This window comes from Lampetra fluviatilis, chromosome 19 (assembly GCF_964198595.1).
Source record: "Lampetra fluviatilis chromosome 19, kcLamFluv1.1, whole genome shotgun sequence".
Classification (NCBI taxonomy): Eukaryota; Metazoa; Chordata; class Hyperoartia; order Petromyzontiformes; family Petromyzontidae; genus Lampetra; species Lampetra fluviatilis.
This window is the reverse complement of record NC_136293.1, coordinates 6,490,336-6,505,671: the sequence shown is the minus strand read 5'-3', so window position 1 is coordinate 6,505,671 and position 15,336 is coordinate 6,490,336. Positions and strand designations below refer to the sequence as shown.

General features: G+C 51.1%; 1 protein-coding gene across 5 annotated transcripts in view; it reads right to left on the bottom strand.

The window, feature by feature from the left end:
* The window catches only part of LOC144937583 (protocadherin-9-like), a 134,798-nt gene that overhangs the window by 28,907 nt on the left and 90,555 nt on the right, over nucleotides 1-15,336 (bottom strand). Inside the window, exon 5 of one of the 5 annotated variants that reach the window (XM_078864892.1) lies at nucleotides 5,894-6,039. The exons of the other annotated variants lie outside the window; for them this stretch is intronic. The gene's annotated coding sequence lies outside the window, so the exon portion shown is untranslated. Of the gene's footprint in view, nucleotides 1-5,893; nucleotides 6,040-15,336 lie in introns of those variants that run through there. 5 annotated transcript variants of the gene reach the window in all.

Below are 15,336 nucleotides of genomic sequence, written 5' to 3'. Positions count from 1 at the left end.
TGACCGCGGCACGCACGTGCGCGCTCAATGTGCGAACCGCAGCGCCACGGAATTCAATTTAGTGCACGCCGAGCAATCAGCCCCCGTAATGTGTGCGAGAAATTTACAATTCAATTTCAATTTATTTTTTAAGTTTTTCTTCGACTTTTCTCGCTCATTAATCGTGAATTAGCTTTTTTTTAAACGCCAATCGTTATCCCGAGGAATTTTCTGGGAGGGGGGGGGGGATTCATATTTACGGTTCACATGCGCGTTTTGCCAGTGTCTCCTTCTCCCATAAAGCCACCAGAGAGTTTGTGGTGGGGGGTTTTGTGTTTCCTACTCCCTCCCCGAAGCCTCGCTGTGCATATCCTTTGTCCCCTTTCAACATTTAATCAGGGCATTTCATTTCCTTAGATTTTGAAGGCGGCGTCCCTGGAGGCATCATATCTGAGACGATGCCCTGTCACCTTTGATAAATCGGCTAATCTTACAAACTAGCGGCCCTGCTCAGCCCAAAAAGAGACGTTTGTCTTGTTTTATCGTCTGACTCTGGTGTGCTGGCTAGCCCGAGGTGAACGCTGTCCAGAGGATTGCCAAACCCCTCTGCTTCCTTTAGCTAAAGCAATTTACTGCCGAACGCGGCGTGCATAAGTACCTGGATACACTGGGGGTGGGAATACAAAGGTGTGGGAGAGACTGGGGTAGGGGGGAGGAGGGGGTGCCGGGGGGGGGCTCATTATGTTAGGGGTGCGTGGAGGGGTGTTGGAAGGAGTGAAGTTGGAGACGAGAAGGTGAAGAAGAGTCCCACGTTGGTTTCATTAAAATCTCACCCTTTTATTCGGGAGCGTTTTTGTTTTTTTTCTCCCCCCTCGACGGACACGTAAAACTACCAGGGTTTCAAACTTATCCATAATAAGAGGTTTGTGGGTTAGATCGCGTAAATATAAAGGTGCCGTTAAACCCGCCACCGCCCGACACAGCCAATTAGTAAGGTTTGTCACGTATACAGAACGTGGCAATTCGTTACTTGTATCGCACACTGGTGTGCTGGAGAGTAAATCCACAACATTTACAATTCGAGTACAACGTTTCGCCAGCAATTACAGCAAGCATCATTAGGCGACAAACCTTACTAATTGGCTGCGCCGGATGGTGGCCGGTTTACCGACACATTTATATTTTCGCGATGTACCACCAAAAAACCTCTATCATGGATAATGTTTGGTGGCGAAGGCCAACCACGTGTTAAACTGTTCACGAACATCCCACTTGGAACATTCCCTCTCTGTCCCGTTTCGCCAGAGTAGGTGGCGGCAGGCTGGGAGCCGTGTGAAGCCAGCGTGTGTAGCCATGGGCAGTCCCACCGCCGGAGGGCTGAATAGGGCCACACTTTGTGTTATTGTGCTGCAAAGGTTTTTTTTTGTCTTGTTGTTTTTCAAATGCCATTTATCCATTTTCCAGTCCATTTGGCAAATCCAATGGTCTTTATTGAAAAGTGAAACGGCGGGCGTGCTACGCGGGATCATTAGTTATGCCAAGAAATCCTAAAAATTTAAATTGCACCGGCGTAGCTTTCCGTGCAAACAAGCGGTGGCCACAGTGGAGGCCAGTTCATCTTTCCACGGCAGAGGAATCATTCATCAGCCCCCCTTTCTACCTCCCCTGAACTGATATCTTTAAATGTTGTGTTCGTCGGCTCGCCGATTATATATATATCATTAGCTTAACGACCGTTGTAATTTCAACCTTTTCATGAGTAGTACCACACTGCTAAATATGAAATGAAAGTGGCTCTATTTAAGGCGTAATAAAGAGCGAGACAGAAAATTAAGAAAAATCAATCAAAACATAAAACTAACGGCGGTGCAAACGAAGCCGCCATAATTATTTCAAAGGAATCAAATAAACTTTGATGTCCATTGTTTAAAGGGGCACGATCAGCTACGGATGGATGTCCCATAATTTATTCAACGCTGTAGAATTAAAGAGGTGAAATCATTGCTTACCGATTGAGTTTTATCGAGCACCTGTTATGACGCCGTGGCCGAGCGGTGGGGTGCTTGCTGCTCGTTGCAGGGATTCGCGGTTCGGACCCTGGCCGCCCCGGTTAATAGCGAGGGTGCATTAACCGTAAATCCCACATGCTGTCTGCATCGCAGTGGATGTTAAAATACGTTAAAAGACCTTTTTTTTAAAAAAGAGCAGCCATGTCCGAATTTGTCATATTTGAAAACGTTTTCACAAATTACTTAACTGGAAATAGCGAATGAGCACTATCGCCCCCTATGCCCACTTGTGGGCAATCGGAATGATTGGGATGAGATGGTGATGTAACGTGCTTTGAGATGCTGGGGCATTTACACGCCCGACGAATACAAATCCTTGTTGTTATTATTATTACAAACACACTTCTCAACATCAGTGTGTGTGTGTGTGTGTCGATGGTTGTTTTTTAGCCGATCCATTGGAAGAGTGTCCGGTGATTTGTGACCAAGGAGCGGGTAAAGAATCGTGGTCTTGCACCGCTCGACGGAGACGCTAGCGGCTCGGAGGGAACCACTCTGCCGGTGCGCACGCCGGGTCTCTCGCACTGCCGCTGTAACGAAAGGCCGTTTCTCTTCCTCCTCCTCCACCACCGCCGTGGTCACATTGAGCCTGCGTCCTGCTCACGGCTCAATGCCCACCGTGGCCGGATCGAGCGCGAGAGCCTTGGGAGCCAACGCTACCGAAATCTGCCCTTCAAGGTAGTAATGAGGGCACCCTTGCATGACATCGTTGATACGCGGAGTAGCGTGTAATTGTCCCCGCACATTCTTTGTAAATAGAGGGCGACGATGACCACCACCGCGGAGATGGAACGATGAAATCACGTCGTGCACGGGTGCTGGGTGGATCACTCAAGACAGCGGCTGCTTGGGGAGGCGTTCATCCAGCAGTGGATTGAGCCTAACTGACGATAAAAATTATGAATCACAGCAGGTGCATTGAAATAGTTTAGGGAATAAAAGTACAGTGCACAAAATGTTAACGTATTAGATTAGCTTTGAAATGAAACTAAATTTACAGTCCTTATCAAGCTGCTGCTGGATGAATGCCTTGCTGTCGGTTGTGGGCTTTGTTTGACCATACTTCCCCACTCTTGTCAGTGTGTGTCGGTAAAAGGTGGCCGGCGAAGGACCGATTCAGACATCACTCGCCACGGATGTTAGCCGTGGCCAGGAATCCAACTCGTGCGGCTGGGTCCATGGCCCAGCGTTCTAAGCACTGTGCCACCACTCCGCCTTAGTTGCAAAGGTATCCACCCCCAATGATAATCGTAAATGGAGCTTTGAAATGCATATATTTAAAAGTCGAGTACTCGAAACCCATTTTTTGGTACCTTCCTATCAACCCTGGCTGATCACCATTCACGAGCTCGCCCAAGCGCACATTGTTAGCAGGTGATTTCGGCAACGCTAGCACGCCAGATGTCACGCCAATGGCACAAGTCAATGTGCCACGCTGCGATCCCGGCACGCGGTGAATTATAGTCGCTGTCAACAAACAGAGCACGGGTTTTACATTGGGCTTGACAGCGTGGGACAGAATGAGGTATTGGCACTACGCCTAGGAATTTTCCCAGAGCCGGTTGTACACGTGTATATATACATATTTTTTATTATTTTGTTTTGTTCCACCTGAAAAGTACAGGTGTGCCTGGCACCGCCAGTGCAGCGCTGTCTGTCCCTTCAAACCGTGACGCCTCCTCTGAGGTGTACCGAAGGGCAGGCACGTGTGGGCCTTGCGCGACTCACAAACAGAGACGTTGCTTTCTCAATCCGTTTGTTTTCTTTTCTCTTGGTCGAACCTCTTTGATCCGCATGCCACTTCCAGGGTTAAGAGCGAGACCCGGCAGAGGGCAATAATTATTAACCTGCACAAATTCACGCTCCGGCCAGGAACGTCTGGGCAATCCAGCAGCACTGGTTGAACAATCTTGACCCTGCTGATTCGATCCAGGAGATCAAAACCACTCCAGAATTTGCTTGCTTTCACCAATCCTACTGGGTCAGATTGGTATAATAGTCAATATGCTGATGGACTAAAACATATGTATGGAGAAACATAATTAAGTTCTGCTTGTATTTTCTTGCAACTAACCTATTGCTTCGTTTGTTTTTATGAAATTAACCTCTGTGTGATTGTTCAAGTAGCAAGAGCTGGTATAATTGGTCCTGGGTGCAAAGTTAAACAGCGCCAGGGCAATAGTGTCACCACTGAAAACAATGCTGACGAAGGAAAGAAGGAACGCACCTCTTCCCTGGTTATGACCCAAAACAATAATCTGCTGATATTATTCACTCTCAGAAGCCTCTAGGGCGGATGGAGGAGCAAGGTGTCATTTTCTATAAAGGGGACATATTGTCTGCTAACCTATGTCCCTAGTTACGACTCAAGAACCCGAGCGTGAGAGGTGAAGGAGTGGGTTCAGATGGGATGGTGGGATCTTTAGCCATGGACCTGCTCTAGGGCAGATAACTTAAGAGACATTCTATTCACATGTAACACTAAATATCAAGAGAGATCGCAAAGGCTTGCAGAGAAGCCTTTTCCAGCAATGGTTAGATCAAACTTCCTACTACTGCTCTGATGATGATGACGACATTGATACACCAGCAGGAGCTCATGGTGCCCTGCGCTACGAACCCGGCTAACCGAGCTCGATTCCCAAGCACAGTTGAGTGGCGAGCAAGATAATCGAAACTCACTCCACCGCCCCTTAACGAGAGCGCGCTGACCAGCGTGGCGACTCACGGCGTCGACAGGGAAACCGACAGAGGCCTGGTAAAATTATGATTACTTTTAGAAACGCTGGGAGCAAGCGTCAATTAATCAATGACTGGCATTCTGTCAGAATTGAGTGCAGAATGGGATAATGTTTGGACGCACGCAACCGGTTATGGTAAAATGTGCGGGAGAGAGGTCAGTAGAACAAACCGTCGTGTTTATGGGATGAAAGCACGAGAGCATTCAAGGAGAAAGACTACCTGCCACAACATATCAATTACCATTCTTTTCTTCCGCGTTTGTACAATGTAATGTCTACCCTTAAATAGGATCGATCAAGGATTTTGCTCGCTCTGTGTGTGTGGGGGAGGGGGGGTAAGGGAGGGAAGGAGGGGTGTTGCTGGCTTGTTCTATCGGCAGAGTAACTCTGCCCTGATGTCACCGGGTCACTGACAGTGATGGTCATACCAGAACATATTGCAGCCTTCATTTCAGAGGGTAGAGAGGCATTAGCGGGGTTTTCCAGATGCTCGCTTTAGCAAATATCTCACCCCACCTCTCCCCTCTGCCCCCAACCCAGGAAAATGACGAGGGCCAAACAAAAGAGAAAGCAGGGCTATCACAGACCACAATAGTTGCGGTGCGTGACATCTGGGCACTCGGAGTTCATTGCCGGACATGCACAAATGCGATGCCATCATGGAAAAAAAGGCAAAGTGGGTGTACCGTACCGTACACAGGGGCCCAACGCTGAGTCCGTAGCCTCAATAATTCGCATGCCAGCTTTACAAAAGTGAGGAATAATTGCTGACACAAAAGAATTTAGGAAAACTTTCCGCGGCTTGCGTAACAACTGCGGCGGTCGCGGGCGACGCGTATCGGCACGGTCGCGCGAGCGCGGCGCCGGCTGTCCGACGGAGCCTCCGCTTTGCATGGTTGGCCACGTATGGCGCGAATGACGTTCAACGTTCACACGTGCATGGAAACGCTGCCGCTCCAACGTTTGCACAGCGGTGCTGGCGCGAGCGGCTACTCAGAGGCGTTCACTGCCGAGGCCCGTTGCACTCGATCTGGCCCACGGTGGGCGGTGAGCCATGAGCGGGAAGGAGGCTCAATGTCATCGTGGCGGAGGATGAGTAACGGCCACTCGCTACGGCGGCGGCGCGAGAAGGAAGGCGTGTGTACCGGCGGGGTCGTTCCTCCGAAGCCGCCGCCATCCCCGTCAAGCGGTGCGAGACCGCGATTCTTCACCCGCTCCTCGCTCACGATCGCCCGATTCTGAAATCATCGCTTCCAGCCCACGGGCCACAGCAGCAATTGCTAGCACCAAAGGTAAGCGGCACATCTTCAGCGGGACCCCGTTGACGTGTACGGGTAATAATAAGTGCAGATTACTTGATAACGCCACTCATTTCAAACGGTTATCACACGATTCACTGTTCTTGGCCACGCGAAGAAATTGTAACCGCTCATGTGATGCCCCCTCGAGCGGTACCGATAACAAAATATCTGGTCTTGGCGCGCAAGGACTATTACCATTAAGTTTTGGATCGCTATACGGCACACCGGAGAAAACTTACGCGGTCGCAATTCACAGAGCAGTTTGGCTATCGCCAGCCACTGCTTTTAGCAATCGCGTTGGAATCAGAACTTTGGTCATCGGTCACGTGGCAATGGTGCACGAGCACGATTAGCAATCGTTGACTGTATTTGCTATGAGGAAGGGGCCTTTGACCCGAAACATTTCGTATTATTTATTCATTTTAAAGGCCACAGTGCTGTTATCGAGGTCACTGGGTTCAGAGCAGAGCTGCACCCTCGCCTAGGTCAACTCGGCCCAAATTAAGTACTCAGCCCGTTGTGTCATTGGAGAGACAGCTGAGTGTGGTTCGGGCCTCACCGCTGACAGCGCTTTCCCCGCTTCTACCCGAGATAAAAGGGGGCTCTTTTATCTTTAATGCATCCGATAAATATATAATATATATATCTATGAAACATGTGCAAAGGCGAGGTGATCCATGACAGCAGTGTTGGCACACCTATACAGAAAGCCTGCTCGCACCACTGATGTAACAACACGCAGCGGGCGTGCTGCTCACAACATGCCTTGCATGTGCGTCACACACACGCATCGCTCTCCTCAGCCTTGTCTAGACCACCTGACCCGACGGAGCCGACCGTGTCGGCCGCCTGACTGTGGACGGCAACCGAATTCGACGTTGACTTTGTTTAGCGCAGGCGAGTGAGGGAGGGAGCTCAAGGCACCCGGAGGTTTGCAAAAAACAAGAGTTGAGAGCGTCACCACGCCGGCAGGGCACACGATGTCTCTCGGCGGGACGGTCTCGTCGGGCGCCGCGCAAGGCCAATCCGCAAGCTCGTCATCGTCGTCATCGACGTCATCGTCATCACCGTCTCCGAAGCTTCGCATCACAGGCGTGCGCGAGGTGCCAACGAGGCGGTGACACGGTGCAATTTCCACGGCCGTGACCGTATCTTTTTTAGTTTGTATTGCTATAAAACGCGAGCCCGGTACAACACGTCGACTGACATGGGGGGGGGGATGGGCAGAAACTCCGCTAAAGTTCAAATTCTGCGCGACGGGACCGTACGTAGGAGGGGGGGGGGAAGTTGGACTTTCTGCCGAACCGTCACCGTATTTTAATCGCACGCGAAAAGCGTTCCGTATCGGAATGTCACGTCAAACCGACTGACCATACGGAGTATGAGGGCGCTGGCTGCCACCAAGTGAGCCACCGCCTTGGCATCGCTCGGACACCTTGCTGGGGCACGCAGTCTCTTCCGCGATGCGCACAAATCTGCACGTGTGACTGGCAGCTCTCCGAGATGGAACGGTTTGATACAAAAAAAGTATCATTCATGAATTGCAACAACTGCATAAGATGCGGTGTGAATAATTCGGCGGATGGCTGACGTTACCTGCAGCATCGCTTGTTTGGGAACGTAGGCCCACAGAGTGGTCATACAAGTGCCGCAAAAACGACTCTTCTTTCAGTCAACTAAAACAATTACCGAGTACCAATGAAGCAAATTAAATGTTCCCATTGTACGTTACACAGTAGACTGCGTTTGGCAACAAGAAAAAGATTAGCAAAGTACTCTCACTCTCTCACAGGTGCCTTCAAACAAATCACATTTCTTTACGGCCACCATTCAAAATTTAAAATGTGTTGTCCCATTCAACGGTAGTAGATTGGGTAGTTATTTCTTTATTTATTTTACCCCTAGAGAGCGATAATAAATAATTTACAGCGTTTTCTGGAAGAAAATAATATACCTAATACCAATTTTCATTTCAATAAAGTGCCACGCTCATTGTATAACTGCGAGGCAGACAGATGTCTTTCTTTGTTTGCGACTAAATTATTGTTACATTTAATTCTCATTCTAGCCGCTTGCTAATCATTGCGAACATAAACCGCGAGGCGGGAGCGGAGGAGTGTGATGTTTCTTGAACTCTGGGTGCTAAAAATATATATAGAGAAGCCAGCGATTTATTTATTTTTTCGGAATGCTGCCGGTAATCGTGGCACGAACAGCGAGATAAAAATGTGTTGCCAGGCAACAATACCTCTGACAACAATTTACAGCTTCGCCATCGCAGGAAATAACCCCCAAAGTCAGCTCATAAAGAAAATACCGCCGTTATTAGATTTTTGTTTTTTTAGTGGGGGGAGCGGAGGCATGGGGGGGGGGATAAAAAAATGTGTTCTGTTTTACAAATCGACCTCAAGCGGTGCGGTGTGATCGTTAATGAGTTAACGAGGGTCCACCGAGGGTTAACCGTGACCTGTGAGCGGCCCTGCATCTCTAGTTGAGAATGCACGATCCGTGGGCGGTCGGTCGAAATTGGGGCAGAAGACGATGATGATGATGAGCATTTGCACATCAACCAGATTACCACCATCAAACAATGATCCATGCACTGCTGGATGAAGCCCTGCACAAGCCGTGATCAGTCCACGATAATGATTGCCCCAATCATCATCATTAGCCATGATCTATCCGCTGCTGGATGAAGGCCCCTCCAAGCTGTCACTGTCTCCCACATCACCCCCCTCCCGCCCCCACTGGGCATTATTTCATGGATGAATGCATTGGCTAATGTAAACTAATTTGTTACCGGCTACCAGCAATCGCTTACATCATCTATAATTGGCTCGTTTGCAGCGAGACACTTTGGAGAAATGGAGAACATCTGAGAAATGGGAAGGGCGCCACTTTAGCAGTTGTCTGCTGCTCGGTGTGCCACGTGGAATTACTACATCGCAAGTTCTCCAGAGGGGTTGATAGCTCGGGGAAGCCTTCCTCCAGCGGTGGATAGATCATGGCTGATGATGATAATGATCTAAGCCATATCTCTATTGCTAAAGAGACTTCAAACAGTGGTCTCTGAAGCGCAGCTACAACATCAGTGGCGGGTGATAATCTGAAGTACGATACGATGTGTCCATTGAATAAATATTATTCATGATACAAAAAACAGACAGCCCTTTATCAATCCGTCACACGAAGGCCTCGCCACGCCATGTTTGTACATGGGTGCTATTTAACCATACTTCACCACGACTGGTCAATGTGGCTTGCTGAAGGAGGGTGCACACAGCGGCGGTTCGGATTATCACTCGCCACTGATGTTACGGCCGCGGGTGAAAATCAAACTCAGGTCAGCGGGGTTCACAGCGCGGCAGCCCCAACCTCTGTGCCACCGCCCCACCTACCACTGAGTCAGTGTTAGCCGGCTAAAATAGCAAGCAAGCATCGAAACAATCTCCGCCGATGCAGAGCCGGCCCAGCCACTTAGCGACCCTTGCAATTGCAAAGGGCCCCGTGGCCAGCAGAGGGCCCCCTAGAGTCACTGCTAGCTAGTGGGTGAAAAAAATCATACATCAAAGGGGCCTCCAACCAAATTTTGCTTAGGGCCCCCAAAGGTCTAGGGCCGGTTCTGCGCCGATGCATCGGGAGGCGTGGCTCCAACGGAACGTGGCGACGGGAGGGACAGCCGGCGGTGCGGCGGGGAACGGGACGAGCGCGGGGAAACGGATGCCGGAGCCGGGAGCGCGAGAGCGCGAGAATACAAATGAAGGAGAGGCGGGAAGGAGGAGACGACAAACGGAATCAGGGCACGTGGTGGTCGCGAGGTGAAGTGCTGCCCGGACCGAGGGGGCCGCGTCAAGGTGCTGTGTGGACGCAACGGGGAGGCGTCCGTGCAGCGACGGGCTAGGGCAGGGGCCGACGACGCTGAGAATAGTGATCATAATCGTGACGATGATATACCGTGCCAAGGATGTTAAGGTTCGTGCATCGAATATGAATTGCTTCGGCTTTCATATTCGCGCCGCGAAGGAGGTGGGGAAGATGACTTGAACGTAATTTTCGCAAGCTAGGGTGTTTTTTTCTATTTTTTCCCCCCCAAAAACATTGCCGTTGATATTAAATTTGCCGCTCTGTAATTTCAAAATGTGGTGCAATGCTATAAAACAGTGGCTCCGGGAGTGGGTGAAAAATTACTTAGATAAGAGTAAGATGCACTTATTTTACGTGTGTTTTTAATGAAAAAAATATTACATTTGCATATTTTTCCCATAAAATCTTCACAGAGTCCAAAGACTCGTTTTCAGGAGAGTTCCTGCCTCATTCGGATATTTCCACGAGTGAGAGTTTCGCTTCGTGCGGAGCGAAACCAGGAGAACTGAGAAAAATGCACCGGGCTTTACACATCTCACAGCCTACACCTACAACACCTGGCAAGCCCAGGTAGTGGTGGTGATCAGATATGCAAGTACTAACCAGGCTCGAACCTGATTAGCTTGTGAGCCCTTGTGAGGAGACAGAGGGCACATTCAGGGTGCTTTTGGAAGGACGCAAACATGCCGCACACCGCCTCTATGCACCGCACCGCAAGTACGGAAGAAAAGGCAGATAATCTGTGGGGTAGGCGCGCAAACACACACACACACAAAATGCATTCGTGTCGTCGCATGCGCCTAAATGTGACTAAATATCTTCACGGCCGCCGAGTTATTAATGTGAGCCCCGCAGAATGTAATCTCTAATGCAGGTGGTAAATAATGAGCCTGTGTCCGAATAGCACTCATGCATAATGCAATCCCGTTGCATCGCCGCAGAACGCGGTTATTGAGAGGTAATGCACGCGTTGGTCTCCAACGCCTTCCATCACTTGCGTGGGGGTGTTTTTTTTTTCCCCCCCCTGCATTTCCATTACAAACAAATGGAACAGCTGGCGATATCCGAGTGGAAATGAAAATGGATCTGGGCGCGTTCAAATGGGTTAGCGTCAGGCAATCTCGCGTTCAATTCGCGGATGAGTGCGTTGTTTAGAAAGGGCGCGTGCATTTAAATCCGCGATAATGGCCTTCGTTACGCGGGTATCTCCCTAAAAAGTCTCCGAAATCATTCCCGTGGGCGAAGATATCCTGAAGTTGTTTCACCCGTCGTGTGTAACACTTCCTTGAAGCTGAACTTACAGCAACCGTGGAATTTACAGGTTTAAGTTCCGAGCGATCTATATTTAATAGAATGTTAAATATATTCATGGTTATAGAGTGCAGTCTCCAACTCTTGCTATCCGCTCTTTCTCTCGGGTCCCTCTATTTAACGTGCTGCGAAGAAGAAGGGGCATTGCCTGAAACGTCGCCAATTGTATATATACTTTGAGTTGTTTAAGGCCGCTGTGAATATATTCAGCGGGAATAATTTATCTGCATGGACAGAGTTTACGGGCTCTCGCGATATCCACTTCGGCTAAGCCAGCTCGCGCTGTGGCTCTGGAGACTGGGAAGATCGACGACCAACGTTCGGCCGTCGCGTCCACAGAGTGGGCCGCGCGGACGCTGCCGTCTTACACGATATCTGCTCATGAGCACAGACAGCGAGGCTGGGAGCAGAGTGACTGATGGGCACCCCACAAATTGTCTGGTTGGCACCACACAGAGTGGCTGATGGGCACCCCACAAATTGTCTGGTTGGCACCACACAGAGTGGCTGATGGGGAGCTCACAGAGTGGCTGATGGCACCTCACAGAGTGGCTGATGTGGACCTCACAGAGTGACTGATGGGCACCTCACAGAGTGACTGATGGGCACCTCACAGCGTGGCTGATGGCACCTCACAGAGTGACTGATGGGCACCTCACAGAGTGACTGATGGGCACCTCACAGAGTGGCTGATGGCACCTCACAGCGTGGCTGATGGGCACCTCACAGAGTGACTGATGGGCACCTCACAGAGTGACTGATGGGCACCTCACAACGTGGCTGATGGGCACCTCACAGAGTGACTGATGGGCACCTCACAGAGTGACTGATGGGCACCTCACAGAGTGGCTGATGGGCACCTCACAGCGTGGCTGATGGGCACCTCACAGAGTGACTGATGGAAACCTCACAGAGTGACTGATGGGCACCTCACAGAGTGGCTGATGGGCACCTCACAGCGTGGCTGATGGCACCTCACAGAGTGACTGATGGGCACCTCACAGAGTGACTGATGGGCACCTCACAGAGTGGCTGATGGCACCTCACAGCGTGGCTGATGGGCACCTCACAGAGTGACTGATGGGCACCTCACAGAGTGACTGATGGGCACCTCACAGAGTGGCTGATGGCACCTCACAGCGTGGCTGATGGGCACCTCACAGAGTGGCTGATGGGCACCTCACAGAGTGACTGATGGGCACCTCACAGAGTGACTGATGGGCACCTCACAGAGTGGCTGATGGCACCTCACAGCGTGGCTGATGGGCACCTCACAGAGTGGCTGATGGGCACCTCAGAGCATGGCTGATGGGCACCTCACAGAGTGACTGATGGGCACCTCACAGCGTGGCTGATGGGCACCTCACAGAGTGACTGATGGGCACCTCACAGAGTGACTGATGGGCACCTCACAGAGTGGCTGATGGGCACCTCACAGCGTGGCTGATGGGCACCTCACAGTGACTGATGGGCACCTCACAGAGTGACTGATGGGCACCTCACAGAGTGGCTGATGGGCACCTCACAGCGTGGCTGATGGCACCTCACAGAGTGACTGATGGGCACCTCACAGAGTGACTGATGGCACCTCACAGAGTGGATGATGGGCACCTCACAGAGTGACTGATGGGCACCCCACAGAGTGACTGATGGGCACCTCACAGAGTGGCTGATGGGCACCTCACAGAGTGACTGATGGCACCTCACAGAGTGGCTGATGGGGATCTCACAGAGTGACTGATGGCACCTCACAGAGTGACTGATGGGCACCCCGCAGGGTGCAATGTTTGGGTGACTAATTCCTCTGGGCCACAATTGCTGCTGCCTTGTGTATGTTATCGAGGCAGTCGCCACTGTGTGCCCTGCAGTCGGCAGAGTTTGAATCTCACGTGACGCGGTAGGAGGAATACAATTATTCATTTCACAGCAAGGATGACATGCTTATTCTAGACATGGGCAACGTTTTGTTTACTTTGCTCACACCAAATGCAAAGAGGTGGTGAAGCTGCTACACAGTAGTCAGCACATAACCATCATTGGCCAGGCCACCTGGGTTCAACCCCAGGCCACAGCTAACAAACCCACACTGCCCTATGTGGTGCAGTATGGCAAGACAACTTCCACAAACGAATGGTTGCGGCGATGTCTTCAACAAGCAGTGGGTTAATAAAGGCTTGTACATTTGATTATTTAAGTATGAAGGTGAAGGTGCTGCCCGGGTTTCTGCTCTATAAACGGCTGCCACTCGACAACACCTCTAGAAGCGAACTTGACCTACCCAGTAGGGGTGGGCGTACCCACCCTGCCCATCGACTGTGGCAGACCCATTCAGGTAGGGTAAAAAGGGGGTTGGTTAAACAAACTTGCACCACTGTTGCGAACTTTCCCCGCCGGCAGATTGAATCAAAGTGGCGACCTCTGGATTGCAATCACAGTTCGTTCACCCCATGACACCACCGCCGTGGCGTCGGCTTGGGCACTCTTCTACATGCAAAACAGCGATGGTTCAATTCGGTGGTGGCGGTGGCTTCAATGAAGGATCAGTTCACGTCGGCACAATGGCATCATCGTTGTAAACACAAGAAGCTCAGCCCAGAATTATGAAGCGTTTCAGTCCAAGGGCCATGTTCGGTTTCTCCCCCCCCCCCCACTCATTTGTTGATCCGCCCGTCTCCTTCGAGCCTCACGAGCGCTGGTGCCCCAGCGCAGCGTGCACCATTAGGAGGATCTGTGTCTTGCAGGCGACGACTCGTTCATAATCACGCCCGGGCCTCTGCTGCCTGACCGCTCACCACTCACCCTCCTCCCTGCAGCTCGCTCGCTCGCACTCCCTCCCCCTGGATCGCACCCCTGCCCCCCCCTCCCCCACTATGTCTCGCTGCGCCGCCTCTATGGTAGAGGCAGCCCAGTAATGTCGAGGGGATTGTAGGGGGCTGAGTAGCCCCCCTGTGCCGCCTCCCCCACCCGTGACCTCTACCGAAGGCTCAACTCCCCCTTCTTCATTTTTGTAAATGTTGACCCAACTTGATTCCGCGTGCCCTATCGGCGTCCCGTCAACGCGACGAAGTCTCCGAGGTGTTGGCTCTCTCGCGCGGCAGTCAAACCCTGCGGTGTTCTAGAACGGCCCGTGAAAGTAGACGTCACAGAGCTTCCGCTGAGATCAATGGCATCTGGTTCGCACACACAGTCGAGGGCAACAATTCCCATTCACTCTGCGTCTGACAGTCAAACCGATAATAACATTCTCAGAGCTGCAATTTAGCCAAATCATGCCACCCCGCCGCCCTCAACCCACCCTCCACCCATATAAATCAATAATCTTCATTTCATTTACAGAGTGTATGCCTCTTCCCATACGCGTAGGGCATCAACAAACAATTGGCGGAGCACCGCGAAAAAATCGGGAGGATTGGCAAGTTATGCGACAGCGGTGGGAAGTCCATTGCGGATGACAAGTCCCAGCGTGCTCCGTTAACCTGTGCGGCGAGCGCAGCACTGGCACCCGCAACGGAGCGGCCGACGGTGCCAAATCCTCCGTGCGAACGAGCGGGCGAGAGAGCGAGCGAGCCCAGCGCCGGTGTGCAGGGCGAGAGAGCTCGACGGCTCGAGACAGTGAGGCGTTGACGGGATGAATGTGTTACTCTTCGTCTGACTTCTACTCCAACGGCCACCAGCACCGTCACCACGCCCTCTCTCTCGCGCTCTCTCTCTGCCTGTTAAAGTGTCACCCGCGTGACACGGCGATGCCGAAAGGAAACAGACAGCGAGGGAGGGGAGACTTCTTTGCTAACCCAGGCTTCCTTCCTCCCCACCCACCCTCCCTCCCTCTGTCTTCTCTTCCCTCTCAGGAACATCCTGGCGTCTTCCAGGAAACTCCCTGGCAGACATAAGATTTTATCTTTCTCTCTCTCTCGAGATACCATTTTTGTCTCTTTAGCTTATTAAAATTATCACTCCTACAATGACTTGTTTATATGATGCTTAATGTATTCGTTTTCTAGTTTGGCCTATTTAGAGATCTAAACTTTTGTTGGTATACTGCTACATTAATTTGTTGCTGAATAGAACACT